This window comes from Gymnoscopelus braueri (genome assembly GCF_963280865.1).
Source record: "Gymnoscopelus braueri genome assembly, chromosome: 7".
In the NCBI taxonomy this organism is placed as follows: domain Eukaryota; kingdom Metazoa; phylum Chordata; class Actinopteri; order Myctophiformes; family Myctophidae; genus Gymnoscopelus; species Gymnoscopelus braueri.
The window spans coordinates 14,157,747-14,173,720 of record NC_137608.1 but is presented as its reverse complement, the minus strand read 5'-3'; the positions used below and the strand labels follow the sequence as shown (position 1 = coordinate 14,173,720).

The window sequence follows — 15,974 nt, the reverse complement described above, 5'->3', positions numbered from 1 at the left end:
CCAAACCTCCTAAACTAAACAAAAACAGGAGAGAACAATTCCACACAGAGATTGATGATTCATCCCTACTGCTCCGTGCTATTTACACAATGGAATGTGCTTTATAGAAAGGGGTATTGGGGAAAACAGAAGGTCTAATCCAGTGGTTCTCAACCTGTCGACAGGGGCCCACCAGTGGGCCGTGAGGATATCGCAGGTGGGCCCCCAAATAAATGGTAAAAAAGCAAAGATTTTTATGATAAAATATATGATTATTATTATTTATTTTCTATCTCATGGCATTTTTTTCCTTTTAAAACCTTGAAAATGTGTTTTCCATTGTGATAAACATGCTCTGGAAATGCACGAAAACGTTTTCATGTGGGCCCTGATCGAGGAGAGGTTTGGAACCACTGGTCTAATCAGTCTTAGCTTCTCCTAGCAAATGTACCTTCAGTAAACAAAACACAAAAGGTCTAACCTCATCGAATTACACAATCCAGAAGATAACAAAGCCAAGCCTCTAGGACCAACCAATTAGCAGCGAGCGCGTCACAGGAGTCAATCAGTCCGCACTGGAAACGACATCTGTCAGTGGTACAATGACAGACACATCCTCACAAAGAACACAGAGATGATACAAAAATACAAACAAAAACACAAAACAAAAATACAATTACAGGTGGCCATAATAGTTGTATTACAGCACGTTGTTTTGTACTACATTGTGTTTTTGTGTTGTGTTGTATTATGTTACTTGTGTTGTATTACAGTATGTTGCGTTGTAAAGGAAGCAAGAATCAAGAAGGGTTTACTTTTCACGATACAGGTACATGCAGCAAAAAATGCAATTGTGGTGGTAAAGTATTTCATTGAGTTATGTTACATTGTATTGTTGTGTTCTTTATGGCCTGGTCAGTAACCTCTAGAAGGTCCAGAGGCAGCGAGCAGACTCTTGTACAGACAGAAGGTCTATTGTAACACTGTCTGTTTTCTCTGCTGACCTCCTGCTGTCAGCACGCCCCCCACTGACACACTACCCATTAAAACCATCTCAAATCAATTATATCAGCTGTCAGAAGATCAACACACACGCACACGCGCACGCGCACACACGCACACACGCACACACACACGCACGCACACACGTACACACTCGCGTTCGCACGCATGCATGCAAGCACTCACGCACATATGTTTGCACGCATGTATGCATGCACGCACACAGTCACACATGGCTGTGAGAGTGATGGACTCAGCAGATAGATACCAATGGGTTTTAAGGCAGTAAACCAGATGTGTTGTATGGAACAGTGATTGTCAAACATTTTCATGTCAAGGACCACCAAATTGATTGTATTTGACGGCGGACCGCCATCTGGAAATATTTTGTGCCAGGGAATCCCCAAAAGAGAACATTTGTCAAGACAAGTCAACATTTTTTTCGAAAGTAACCGAAAAAATGGAATAGGGCTTAAGTGTTTAAACTGTTCCTCATTTTGTTGGGAACCCTGGGGGTCCACGACGGACCCCACTTTGAGAGCAAGTGGTATTAAAGTGGTATAGAGACCCCACTGAACATTTTCACTATATGCAGATTGCAGAACACAACAAATGTGCAAAAGCAATTGAGAAAATCTGTAACACATGCAGGGACGGAATCCATAATCTGCTGTTTCAACTGAGAAAGAAAGAAAGAAAGAAAGAAAGAAAGAAAGAAAGAAAGAAAGAAAGGCAAAATCTTTGACTGTAGATATTGATGTTTTATTATAATTATTAAATCATTAATTGCATTAAATTAACTAAACCCTACCCATGACCTGTGACCTTTACAAATGAAGTGGGTCTCCGCAGCTGGACGTTTCAAGCAGATCCGTGAACTTTGTGACTGAGGAGTCAGATGTCTGACAGTATATGAGGCAGTCGCTCAGCCTGATAGCAGTGATAGTGAGTGATGATGATCAACGATCAACGATCAACGATTTAATCACAGAAGTTCTCTGAAAAACAGGAATCATGTTCCCTGTCATGTCCTAAGCTCACAGTTCGACGTGTCTTTAGCTTCACTATTGGTACTATAGGGCATAGCAGTGGCGGCCATTTTGTGGTGCCACAGACTAGAAAAATGTATATAACATTTTTTTTTTTAATGACACAGAATTAAATGTTTTATGGTCATGATTCACCATAAGCCTGGATGGCTTGGTTCCAAATCATTTATATAAATATTTTCGGAAATCTCTATGGCAAAAATAAATGGTTTTCTATCGGTGGCACCACAAAACGGCCGCCACTGCTATGCCCTATACTACGGAGTATAAATTAGGCTTCACAGATGCACACGGTACAGGAACATGAGGTCACAGTTCATGGTCTAGACATAATATTTCACATCAATAGAGTAACACAACATCCAGTTCTGCACCACAGGTGTTGGAAGTCAATTTATATCAGTATATCTCAACTCATATATTATGAAGCTAATTGTGATATTAAAGAAAGAAGAGGTTAGCGCAAAATGCAGGGTTAAGACAATTGGCAATACAAAAGACACATAGATTCTGGATGACAAACTACATAACATAACATATCGTCACTGTCGTGTAGAAACGTTATATCTCCATTTTCATCTTTTTTTAATATTTTGTCATAAATGAATGCCCTGTTTTATACTTCATTGTATGACAGTGTTGTACAAAAGTAGAGAAAATAGATGATCTACAAGCTTGTAGATCTGCAATTTGGGCTATTTCTTTTCAATTAAAAAAAAGCAACAATATCATTTATTAGTACAAAATGGCCACATTTCAGAATGCTCCATGATGAGAGTTATGATAAAGGTCCTCACGATTATTCTCTCGTCAGAGGAACACAATGTCAGCAGATGGGAGCTATGGTGTCCGATTTTCTTCCTGGGAGCTGTGGTTTCTCATGTTCTTACTGGGAACAGTGGTGTCGTCTAATAATGTTCTTAACCACTTGAACCCCAGCATCCATATTATGGGGGGAACATTAGCCAAAAATAGCCGATCTACAAGTTCACAACGTTATGAGCTTGTAGATCAGCAATTGTTTTGGCGAAGAGATTTGGTGTAGACGGGAAAAAGGCAGTCCAAGTACAATGCCAACTCAGGTCCAGTTTACTTACTAAGGTTTATGCGGTTAATGGGTAGGTACTGTAGTTTCTGATGCTCTTACTGGGAACTGTGGTGTGTGATATTCTTACTGGGAACTGTGTTGTCTCTGTTTACAGAGTCCTCTGCAGTACCTCTTCTGTCGGACCTCATGTCTCCATGATGATGTGATGTGATGTGATGTTCTTCACACGGAGGAAACTGTCATTAATCAGTAATAGTCCTGGCCATAATCTCTGGGGTGACTGTAATCCATTAACTCCTTCATCTCTGACATACTGTCTGACAGAAAGACAGACATCTCGTCTGGATGGACAGACATATAGGGAAACAGACAGACAGAGTGACAGACAGTCATTAGTTGGTTGATTATAGAGTGTAGATCTGTTTAACTGATCAGGTTGCAGGTGATGATCCAGCATATCCATCCTATGTTTGTGTTTATGTCTGTCCTATGTGTCAAATCAAATCAAATCAAACTTTATTTATAAAGCACATTTACAACAATCGAAATTGACCAAAGTGCTGTACAGGGTGAGACAAAAAACATCAAACAGGAAAGTATGTAAGTGCAACAACAACAAAGTCACACATCACATACAACAAGCAAATCAAGACATGAACTTAAATGTGATTAAAAGCTAAAGAATAAAAGTGTGTTTTAAGAAGGGATTTAAAAGCCTCAATAGAATTAGCACTTCTAATATAGAAAGGAAGGCTGTTCCAAAGCCTGGGAGCAGCAGCAGCAAAGGTGCGGTCACCCCTACTCCTCAGCTGACCTCAGTGCTCTGTGTGGAATGTAGGCCTCCAAAAGTTCGGACAAGTATAAAGGGGCCAGGCCGTGCAAAGTATTGTAAGTGAATAAAAGAAGCTTAAAAAATATTCTAAAATTGACAGGGAGCCAGTACAGAGCAGCTGAAACTGGGGTTATATGCTCTCGCTTTTTTGTACCAGTGAGGAGGCGAGCAGCCGTGTTTTGCACCAGCTGCAGGCGCCTGAGTGAGGACTGGTCAATACCAGAGAATAGGGAGTTGCAATAGTCCAGTCTGGAAGATATAAAAGCATGGATTGCCATCTCCCGCTGTTTAGGTGGGGTTTAACTTTAGCTAACAGTCGTAATTGGAAAATAATGTGAGCTATATAACTCTCAAGGGTTGATCATGTAAAAGCAACTCAGAGAGATGTATTTGGGCCCTAAACCACTGGGTGATTTAAAGATGATCACCAATATTCTTTTTTTCATTGGAAGCCAGTGCAGAGATCTAAGAATTGGTCGTGTCTGTGCTCAGCTATTCTTGTTCTGGTTAGACAAGCTACGTGGTAGATTCACCATAAGTATTGCTCTACAGATATACTATGCATAAAGTGGGTTATATTTACCCCGTAATTGCTGTGAATATGACAGTAACATGCACTGCTTACTCCATAACTACAGGGAACGTGAGGGTTACACACACCCATTATAGATAGTAGCCAATCAAAACAACTTGGTTTGGTAAGATACTAAATCAGTCATTGAGCCTATGCAGTATTGCAGTTGCACCACGTTTTTCGCTATTCATTTACTTATTTACTATACATCCACTTCCAAAGTCGATGGTCTCAGAATGTATGAAATCTCTGTTGAAATGAGGCTGAAATGTCGATGTTGGTGTACCTGCGTTCAGGACCCCCAGCACAGCAGACGCGGAGGCAGACCCCAGGTTGTTACGGGCAACGCAGTGATAGGTTCCAGAATCCTCTTGCCCCGCCCCCTCAATCTGCAACCAACTGGAGAGCTCGAACTTCATAGGCCCGCCCCGCGACTGGAGAGAGAGAGAAAGAAAGAGGGAGACAAATGGCGAGTATTTAGCTAGGGATGGGAGTGCAGGTAGCAATGGCTAATTTCTACAACCGTTCTGAGGCCAAATGAGTCCGCGTCACGGCACTCCTGACACAATGGCACGAGTAGAAGAACCCAAGTGGAGAGAGAAGACACAAAGCTTAAAGGGATATTTCACTTTCAAACATGTTAGGGATCATTTTAACGTCTGCTCTGGCTTTTGTGAGCACCCCAGACAGTTTTAAAGTTACTTGATTCAGTATTTAGATATTTGATATTCATTTGATCAGATACGCCCCCTTGCTATACAAACCCATTGTAAATTGAAAAACTTCATTTTAACCTTGTTAAGACTCATTGGAAACACCTGTCTTTGGTTCTGGTGACTGATATTGCCCTTCTAATACGTGATGGGGCGTGTTTTTTCAATTACTGTTTTTTTTTTTAAATGAATAAAATACAAATAAATAAAATCAATGAAAAAGGTGAAAAAACATGGCCCCCTCACATATTAGAAGGACAATATCAGTTACCAGAACCAAGAATGGGTGTTTTTGATGAATCTATCATGGTTATAATGGAGTTTGTAGTTACAATGGGTTTGTATAGGAAGGGGGCGTGTCTGATAACATGAATATCAAATATCTAAACACTGCAAGCAACTTAAAAACTGTCTGGGGTGCTCACAAAAGCCTGAGTAGACATTAAAATGACCCCAAACATGTTTGAAAGTGAAATATCCCTTTAACAGCTGAACAAGCAGACCCCAAACATGTTTGAAAGTGAAATATCCCTTTAACAGCTGAACAAGCAGAGGCCCAAAACATGAGAGGTAACTATAAAATGTGTGAAAGCCAAGAGAGAGTGGTAACACAAAGACTAAAGCAATGAACTGAACAAACAGAGTGACCTACATACAGTTCTTCTCAGTCGCTTTGGTATATTTCTCAAATCAGAACTGAAATTCTCAAAACGACCTCCACGTCATATAGTCACTTGTGCACATCATAACAAATTGCTAATGGTTTTGAACATTCCATGAAAAATGTACAATTGTCTGCTGTTTCCTACATTATCTATTTCCTATGTCATGTGATAAAAATGTACTAAATTTCGGTTATCTGTTTAAAGGTCTTACTCCAGGCATTAGTTATTTACTGTACATTACATGTTTTAGTCATTACATGTAAAATGGTTTAACCAGGTGTCATAACATATATTTGCTGTCAGGCAGAATCCTTTCAGTAAATGGAAAAAGAATGTGTGTTCCAACCTTTGTTCACAAGCTCTAGTTAATACTTTTCATTAGTTAAATATTTATAAAAGTGACTTAACCCACTTAATGTCCTATAGGCAAAATTCAAAAATCTTCAGAGACAGTGAAAATAGCAGATCTACAAGCTCACAGTGTGTTGCAATGAGCAATGTGAGCTTGTAGATGAGCTATTTTTGCTACTTTTATGCGAAAAGGTACAAGTAGTAAAAGGTACTCTGTCGCGGCTAGCTACGTAAAAGACAACATAAAAAGATGGAACATGGAGATACAAAGGTTTCCACCAGACAGATGATATTTTCTATCCATACAAAAATAAGACTTTTGTTTATGTGTCCTGAACTGATGACTTGCTCTCATGTTAATCTTGACTTTAAGGGGAAGCGTTACATCAACCAGTTCTCTAAAATAGCTCAGACATGCATCTCATCAAAGGATGTTTACATTTCTAATTTTGTATATATTTTGTTCATGCTCGTGTTGTAAAATGATGCTTATCTTGTAGCACAATGACATGGCCTGTCAACAAATGACAGTACAAACAGTAAATGCGTAAAAGTGAATCCTTTTCAATGTCTTGTCACCAATCTTCCACATTCAGTACAGTACAGTGATGTGCAGCTTACTTTGTACTGTTGAAATTGATACTGTATATGCCATACAGAAAAAGTGCAGCCTTGTTAATTTTCCATCACTGTCACCAAAACCTTAACCATAGCAAATACTTACGTTGTAGCTGTTACATTGACAACATGGCTAAGCATTTTGACACATACACACTTGTATGTAAACAATGACACAAAGACATGTTCATGTTCAGACATTCATGTACATAAATATTTACTTTGAGAGGTCAATTTAAATAGAAATGTAAAGGTATTTGCAGGTAATCCATAGTGTGGTGCTGTTTGTATTAATTATTTCGATAAATGCATTTACTTCAAGATATAGTTACTTCAAAATGCAGATAATTTGAGAAATTTACCTAAGAGACTGACTGAGAACAACTGTTTATAAATTAGGGGGCAATAGTTGAGAGCAAGCCTAATCAACACAGCTGGAAACAATAACACACAATTCACACCAGCAGTGTCACAATGATGGCAAGTTCTGATTGAGCATCGACTGTCAGGTCTATGGAGACCTGACATTCGACCTGGTTTTCGACCTGGTTTTCTAAACCAAAGATGAGAAAACCTCACCTTTGACGCTAGGGCACTAGCGACTAATCAATCCCCCTGTCTTCCCCATTTCTCTTGCACCACAGTGAATCTCTATTATACCACTATTGTCCTTGTGAAGCAGTTTGTTGTATGCTTATTTATTAAGATTATAAAGATCACTATTGGCCGCGTTTCCCAAAGAGATTCGTAGAGATGCTGCGTTGAGCATCTGCGCAGGTTCTACGACGGGTCTTACGTGTGTCCACACAATCTGCGCAGTACCATAGCAGCCACGTAGATTTCAGCTCATGCGAAGCCTACGCAGCTTGCGTAAGAGCCTGGGACCCGGTGAAACCTACGCTCTACCCTCATTAGTAGCAGCTGGTTGTGCCCAACGTGCAATCGCTTCCCACGTCCACGGCGTTACGTGTCTGCTAAAACTACATTTGGGAGACAGAATGGCGTATCCTACTCTCCTCCTACTTCTGCGAGAGGCGTAGCCCTGCAGTGCTGGCCTACGAAGCAGTTTGTTACTAGCGCCCTGGGCCGGTAGTAACACCCATCGTAGCGAAATAGATCTATGAAAAGACCGACCGACCACACACACACACACACACACATTTAATTTATATATATATATATATATATATATATATATATATATATATATATATATATATATATATATATATATATATATATATATATATATATATATATATATATATATATGTATATGTATATGTATATGTATATATATATATATATATATATATACATATACATATACATATACATATATATATATATACACACACACACACACACACACACACACACAACGCGGGCAGCTGCGCTGCTTCTAGCCCTGATTCAGAGCGTTAGTGGGTACAGCCACACATGTCCTTAAAACGTCCGTCAAGTTTCCGTACGGACGCCGGAAGTCCCATCCACTCCCATGTTAAGTTTAAAACCGGAAGTACCGTTCCGTTTTTTTTTTAACATGGGAGTGGATGGGACCTCCGGCGTCCGTACGGCAACTTGACGGACGCTTTACGGACATGTGTGGCTGTAGTTCACTAATGCTCTGAACCAGGGCTTCGTCCTCTATATGCATGAACCCGAAGTTTACAAATTGTACTCTCACGGATGATCCGATCGTCTGATAAAAATATTAAGCATATGCCAAGTTAACTAAAGGTATATAAATGATGCTGAGCTAAACATGTTTACTTAATTTCGAAGTTTTATAGTTAAACGTTATGATGAAAGTCCCCAGTTCCTCTCACAAAGTGACAGCTGTTGCGCTCGCCATGTTTATAAATGGTTAAAACATCTTTTGAAACTAGCAGATCTACAAGCTCACAACACTTCACAAGCTTGTAGATCTGCTATTTTCAAAAGATTTTAATACATATTAATTTTGGGAAATGGGACATTCTGCATTCCTTTTGGTATTTTAAGTATATTTAATTTACTTGCATAATGTGGACACTTTAGTGTTTTATTTACCTTGCAGATGTCAACTCACCACTGTAATTTCATTCATAAATATATTATTCAAAAGTTGTATTTGGAGTGGACTGCTTCAGGACATCTGACAGTTGCCTCTGGTATTTTTATGATCCATTTCACTTTCGCAAAGGGTGTTTAAACTGCTGTGTAGCGTAGGACAGCCCTACGTAGTTTACGTAGGCTTTACGTAGACTTCGTCCAGGAGGTCTTTACGTCTATGCTGTCTCACGAATGTAGTTTTAGCACACACGTAACGAGAACCTACGACGATGGTATCTCCTGAAGCCAGTTTAGCTGGCACGTTGGGCACACACAGCTGCTACTAACGAAGATAGGGCGTGGCGGGGTTGCTACTGCGCAGGTGCATGGAGGCTCTCACGCAGCTTCTAGGCTACGCAGGAGCTCAAATTCGTTTGGGAAACCTGGCCATTGTCATTTTGCAGCTCCGGTGTTGAGTTGTTGTAAGCAAGTCAGGCAGCTGCTCTGCCCAGGCACAGAGCTCGATAGGTGGCTGTCACTTGGACGAGGTCTAGTCACATGCTCGACGCCCCTTGAAACAGACAGAAATGAACTGCTGTATGGACAGTAGCAAATATTCTAAACCCGAAAATCCATGCATAGCTGCCTCACATCTCCCCCATTGACTAAACCATTTTGGAGGCGCGCAGTCTCAAGCGAACTGGAGCCACGTGAGGACTAAAGCGAACGAGTTGCCGTCCAGAACGTTGCGACGTTCGCTTGAGCCGATAGGCACAGAATCGTAACTTTTGTTGTGGGTACAACAACATCTGCTTCCGGGTTGCAACCGGTTACGCCCACCGTGGGACTCGCCTTACATATATGCACGGATTTTCTAGGCGACTATGCACGGAATGACGTGCACTGGGTCCGTGCAATGTATACTAAATTGTGTGAGATTGTGTGTCTCACCTGGACAGAGATGTGGGGGTCGTCTCCGGGCAGAATCACATTTACGCCATCCTTCATCCACTCCACCGTTGCCATGGGATACGCAAACACCTCGCACAGAAACATCAGACTGCTGCCTGACTCATTCACCTGACTCTGTGGACGCACCTTAATGATAGGAGCTGAAAGGAAGAGGGAGAGAGAGAGAGAGAGAGAGAGAGAGAGAGAGAGAGTAGCTGTTAATACTAGCAGGGATGTAGAGAACTAATGCTCTACACTACACACAACACAATGCACTTCGAAAGTGCAATTTAATAATTTAGCAGATGCTGTTATCGAGAGTGACTTACACTTACAAAGTCCAAGGTCAGAGTTAAGTGTCTTGAGACTTGTGATTCAGCACTATAATACAATTGAATTGAAATGACTTAAAGGGATACTTCACTTTTGGGCCGGGGACACATTTAAAACAAATATTAAAAATAAATGAAAAAAGTTATGGAAAATTCATGGCCCCCTCACACATTAGTAGGACACTCTAATGCGTGAGGGGGCCATGAATTTTCCATAACTTTTTTAATTTATTTTTAATATTTTTTTTAAATGTGTCCCCGGCCCTAAAGTGAAGTATCCCTTTAACCCGATTTAGCAAACGACAACACAGCAACACAACACAATACCACACTACTACTACTACAACAACAGCAAAACCCTGGCCTCATGGCCTAAGGCTAACATGGTAGGGGATATCAGAGCTGCAGTGGTCCCCAGAGGTGATGTGCAAACCAACTGAATAGCTGAATGGGTAGAAAGGTCATCTGGGAAACAGAAGGTCCCAGGTGTCCCACCCCCCACCCCCCCCCCCCCCAGGCTCTGGCCTATGTGGCGAAGTGTCCCTGGGCACTGTATTAAAAGGTAATTTTATATTTGCAGATTTTGCGCCCAAACCCTATTTTAATTGAGGACATAATCGTACAGAATGTCAGTTCCTCCTGGACTACAATGGATTTGTAGTCCAGGAGGCCCATTTTTCCTGTAGCTCCAGTCAGACCTCCTCCAGCTGATGTCAATCTGACTGGAACTATACAGTAAACATGGGCTGTAGTTCAGGAAGAACTAACATTCTGTACGATGATGTCACAGTCGCCAAAATCATGTTCAAAATACCAAAACACAGAAAAAGAAAACGCACTCCAACATCAAGTTTATCATGTCCTCGACTTCATTAAAATACGGTTTGGGTGAAAAAACGTCAAAGTTGCCCTTCAATGGTGCCCACTGCTCCTAATAGTTAGGACGGGTAAATGCAGAGGATAAATTTCACATTATGTGCAAATGTACTGTGACAAAAATACCCAAAGGAGTGGGACCATATTATTATAACAGTTTGGACATGCCCAGCGTTAGCCAACCACAACATTCCTTGTGGTTTTAGACTGGGAAGACACAGCCTAAACAGGGAACGACACAATGACCGCATACCCGCTTTGCTTGGATCCGTGGCCGGGGATACACGGCGCTTCTCATATGATTAGACGTGTTTCTACGTGTCACGTAGCACAATCACAACAATTTCACCGCATTGTGTTCGTGTCTGCTTGTCGCTACGCCTGTTAGATTCCCTGCGCCGTTCTGAACACTCGCCTCTCACTGAAAATGAATTAGCTAGGCGCGTCAGTCGCTTCCCGGCATAAGGCATAGGCCACAGATAGTCCTTGAAATTGAAAGCGTTTGAGAATCGCTGCCTGGAGCTATAGGGAGAGAACTGGTCATATCGCCCCTGGAAACCCACCCTTCCACAGCCAAGGAGTGTTATCGGGGGAACTCTGTGGCACTTTATACCACTTAAACCCTATACTGTGGATCCCCAGGGGTCTACCCTTGATTTGTCCCCTAGTTTTTCTCTCTACACCAAAAACAGCTGATCTACAAGCAAGTGAGCTTGTAGATTGGCTAATTGTCGCCGAATGTTCTGCAGTTTTCTCAGAACGTTCGCCTGTAATGACATGCCCGGTTTACGGATGGTGGGGTTCAAGTGGTAAAGAAAAATGGTGCAGATCTCCGCTTTGACCTTTGAACATCTGGAAGCAGCCATCAAAGTCTGGTGGCGACAAGGGCAGGTTTGTTTGAGCTGGAAGCCCCTATAGTCAGTGGCACCTGGTCATGTAATGGACTGATTGATGTTTTTGCTGACAATTCTTTTTTGTGCATATCTGTCAAAAGGATAAAACACAAAAACGCTCAAGAGCTTATTTCCATTGTGGCCTTTTGAGTGAAAATGTGTGTTTAAAATTAGTGCCATGTGTGTGTGTGTGTGTGTGTGTGTGTGTGTGGGGGGGGGGGGGGGGGGGGGTAGCAGAGACATACAGGTAAATATACATTCATACAATTTCCAACGTACTAGATGAAACACATGTACTGTAAATAGAACCTGTTACAACTCGACTAATTGATGGTTATAATTAGGACCAGCTGCTATATGGTTGCTTGCAGTTTGGAAGTTTGAAGTGGCAGCTGCTCTCCACAGACCCCTGGCTGTGAGACTGGGCAGTCGTATCTAAAGGTCTCCCTTTGGGAGACTCTGCTCTGCTGACAGGTTCTTCAGGACAAGAACTTCCGTCTGCATCAACACCCTACTCTACAGCAGTGGTTCTGAACCTGTGGGTCGGGACCCCAGATGACAGTGAAGTGACAGTTTAAGGACTTTTAAGACCTTTTTAATACCTAAAAAAAATAAGAAAGAAAAGAAAAAGACCATTACTGCATCAAAAGTAATCAATAAATTATACTATAAAAACTGGGCAAACATTGGCCAAATTGTCAAATAATATAAGAAAGAGGCGTTAGCTTATAGATCTGCTATTTTCACAATATTTATCTATGGAACCGAAAACTAAATTGAATGCCTCAACTCCTACAATTCCAAGTGCTTGTCCGGGTGGGGGCTCCCCAGTTCAAATATTATTATTTTGGGGGGTCGCGGCCTGAAAAGGTTAAGGACCACTGCTCTACAGCAGTGAATCCTGGGTCACCTACAGCCAACACATCATTTCACAACAACACTTCCATTATAGGTCATGGGGTTCCCAAACATATCCACGCCAAGGACCCCCAAACAGCCATAGTCTCTGGCTATTGCAACATTTTTATGACTGCACATGCAGAGATAACTAACCTTGTTGCATAATGACACAAATGTAAATAATGAATATGCAAACAAAGACAAACACATCTATTATTCAATGTTCCATGGACCACACCCCATGTTTGATACGCCACCATTAAAAAAATGTGCACGCATTCGTGTGGCGTGTGCGTGGGTGGAGATGCGTGCAATGCATGCGTGTGTGTGCACACGTGCAACGCCATAGCGTGCATGCGTGTGAGCGCATGTACGCGTGTGCGCGCGTGTTTGTGTGTTTGTGTGTTTTTAAGTGGTAAGCTCACGTCTGTTAGAGAGGTATGCAGAGAACTATTCTACTGACCTGAGAACAGACATGCTTGTGTTACCTATGCACCCCCTCCAAACACACACACACACACACACACACACACACTTTTATGGAGCGCATCGGACCTGTGTACTGTACTGCTAGAGTGAACGGTCTATGAAACAAAACACCCTTTTACAGTACAACAACATCCTGCCCAGTACAACCACAGTCTTCTACTGTTAGCTAATGGGAGGCGTGGGAGCTGCCCAGTATAATACAACCACAGTCTTCTACTGTTGGTCACTGGGAGCTGCCCAGTACAACCACAGTCTTGTTGGTCACTGGGAGCTGCCCAGTACAACCACAGTCTTGTTGGTCACTGGGAGCTGCCCAGTACAACCACAGTCTTCTACCGTTGGTCACTGGGAGCTACCCAGTACAGCCACAGTCTTCTACCGTTGGTCACTGGGAGCTGCCCAGTACAACTACAGTCTTCTACCGTTGGTCACTGGGAGCTGCCCAGTACAACTACAGTCTTCTACCGTTGGTCACTGGGAGCTGCCCAGTACAACTACAGTCTTCTACCGTTGGTCACTGGGAGCTGCCCAGTACAACTACAGTCTTCTACCGTTGGTCACTGGGAGCTGCCCAGTACAACTACAGTCTTCTACCGTTGGTCACTGGGAGCTGCCCAGTACAACCACAGTGTTGCACTGTTGACAGTTTAGCACTGGTGGTGGCAAAGGCCACATCACCTTTGGTCTTCGGTCTATAGAACGTCCAGAAGGGCCATGCCAGAGGATCTATAGGGCAGCAGCCTGGCTCCTAGCCACACATCAGTAAATGAAATTAAAGACAGAGTGTATCACTGTATTCAGGGAGTTTTTTCTCTTTTAGAAGGGTTTTATTCACATGAATCATTCTGTAAGGCGTAGTCACGATGGGTCACAGGGTTTAAAAGGTAACCGGAACGCTGGCCCCAAAACACAGCCACCCCCATTTTTTTCCGCGGACTGCTCGCCTCCCTGCGGTTCCTGTAATCTTGTATTCGTTTTACTGAGGTTAAGGTGAGGAATAAGTTTAGGGTTAGGCATGGTTTTACTGAGGTTAAGTTTAGGAATAAGGTTAGGTTTAGGCATAGTTTTATTGAGGTTATGTTTAGGAATACGGTTAGGTTTAGGCATAGTTTTACTGAGGTTACGTTTAGGAATACCTGGTGGCGACTGTTCCGAGGTCACCGGATTTGACCCGGGGAGAGTGTGTTTTGGGGCGAGCGTTCTTGTATTTGTTTAAAAGGTCTAAGGGCGAGACCGACACATGCTTTATGTAAAATCTAGAAATCAACTTAACTAACAGGTAACTGTGAAGTGAGGCTATACTTTGTTTGGGGTGATGTGCTCTGCAGCACTTTTACTTCTGGTTTAACCCTGGCTGTTGGGTTCTCAATTAGTTGCAGTTTGTTTCTAAGTTGGTAAAAACTGAGCTGCACAACCTTGTTAACATGTGCACTAAAAACTAGGACCACTGTCTAAACACTGGCTGAGTGGCTGTGGACTTTCCTTTCCTTTTGAAGCTTAAAATACCAAGGTAGTTTGGGGTTATGTGTGCCTTGCTTAAGGGCACATTGGCAGTAGCGAACATTAAAAACAGAGCTGTGCAACCTCGTTATAACATGTGTACTTAAAAAACTAAGACCACTGTCTAAGCACTGGCTGAGTGGCTGTGGTCTTTACTTTAATTTGAAGCTTAAAATACCAATGTAGTTTGCGGTTATTATGTGCCTTGCTTGAGGGCACATTGACAGACAGTATAGGGAACATTGACAGTATAAGGAACTGTAGGGTGTGTGAATAATTACCCTGCAGTCTGAGTATTCAGACAGACCACCTTTCTCTTACTTTTAGACTGTATGCGGGTAGAATGAAATGATTGTCCATTATTAAAAACCTGGAAAGCTTCTGTGTCATTTTAGATTTTTGCGTTGGCTATTCAAAAACAGCAGATATAAGAAGCTCACAGCACAGTCACTTCGAGCCGCGCTGCGAGTTTGTAGATCAGCTGTTTTTGAACATTTTTGAAAAATCTTGAAAGTTTGTGATCTAGCCTACTGATTTAGAAGGCATTCAGGTCTTTGGGTTAATACAAGTAACAGACAGACAGACAGACAGACAGACAGACAGACAGACAGACAGACAGACAGACAGACAGGCAGACAGACAGACAGACAGACAGACAGACAGACACACCCACAGACAGACAGACAGACAGACAGACAGACAGACAGACAGACAGACAGACAGACAGACAGACAGACAGACAGACAGACCAGACAGACCAGACAGGGCCTATAGTAGTAGGCCTACCTGTCTCACAGGGTCCTCTCCCTGCAGTCATCTGCGGCTTGGCGGCGAACGACGCCTCTTTGAACTGACACATGTTCATGTACGTCTTGCCGTCGGAGCCGCACACCGCCTCCTGGTCCACGCAGCGACACAGCAGCTCATCCTCATCACCCACTCCTCCTCCTCCTCCATTCCCTCTCCTCCTCTCCTCTGTCTGACACTGCAGGCCGGTCCCACAGAGGCCGTAGAGGGCGTTCCTGTCCCCCTGGTCGCACGCCTGTCCCTCCAGGTTGGCGCACTCCTTGCAGCAGCCGCAGGCGTCCAGCACCAGGCCGGCCCTGCAGCCCCGCGCCTCCGGGCACATCTCCGGGTCACACTGCTGCGGGCAGCCGGTCTCCTCCTC

At 42.7% G+C, this 15,974-nt stretch overlaps 1 pseudogene across 1 annotated transcript in view; it reads right to left on the bottom strand.

Annotated features, from left to right (window-relative positions):
- Window positions 1-1,746: 1,746 nt before the first annotated feature.
- LOC308088825 (kazal-type serine protease inhibitor domain-containing protein 1-like) overlaps window positions 1,747-15,974 on the bottom strand; it is a 15,084-nt pseudogene continuing 856 nt past the window's right edge. The window contains exons 1-4 of the transcript XR_013935086.1: window positions 15,593-15,974; window positions 9,817-9,977; window positions 4,771-4,918; window positions 1,747-3,419 (exon numbers count right to left, since the gene is read on the bottom strand). The exon at window positions 15,593-15,974 is cut by the window's right edge and continues 856 nt beyond it. The product of XR_013935086.1 is annotated as a kazal-type serine protease inhibitor domain-containing protein 1-like (transcript). The remainder of the gene's footprint in view (window positions 3,420-4,770; window positions 4,919-9,816; window positions 9,978-15,592) is intronic.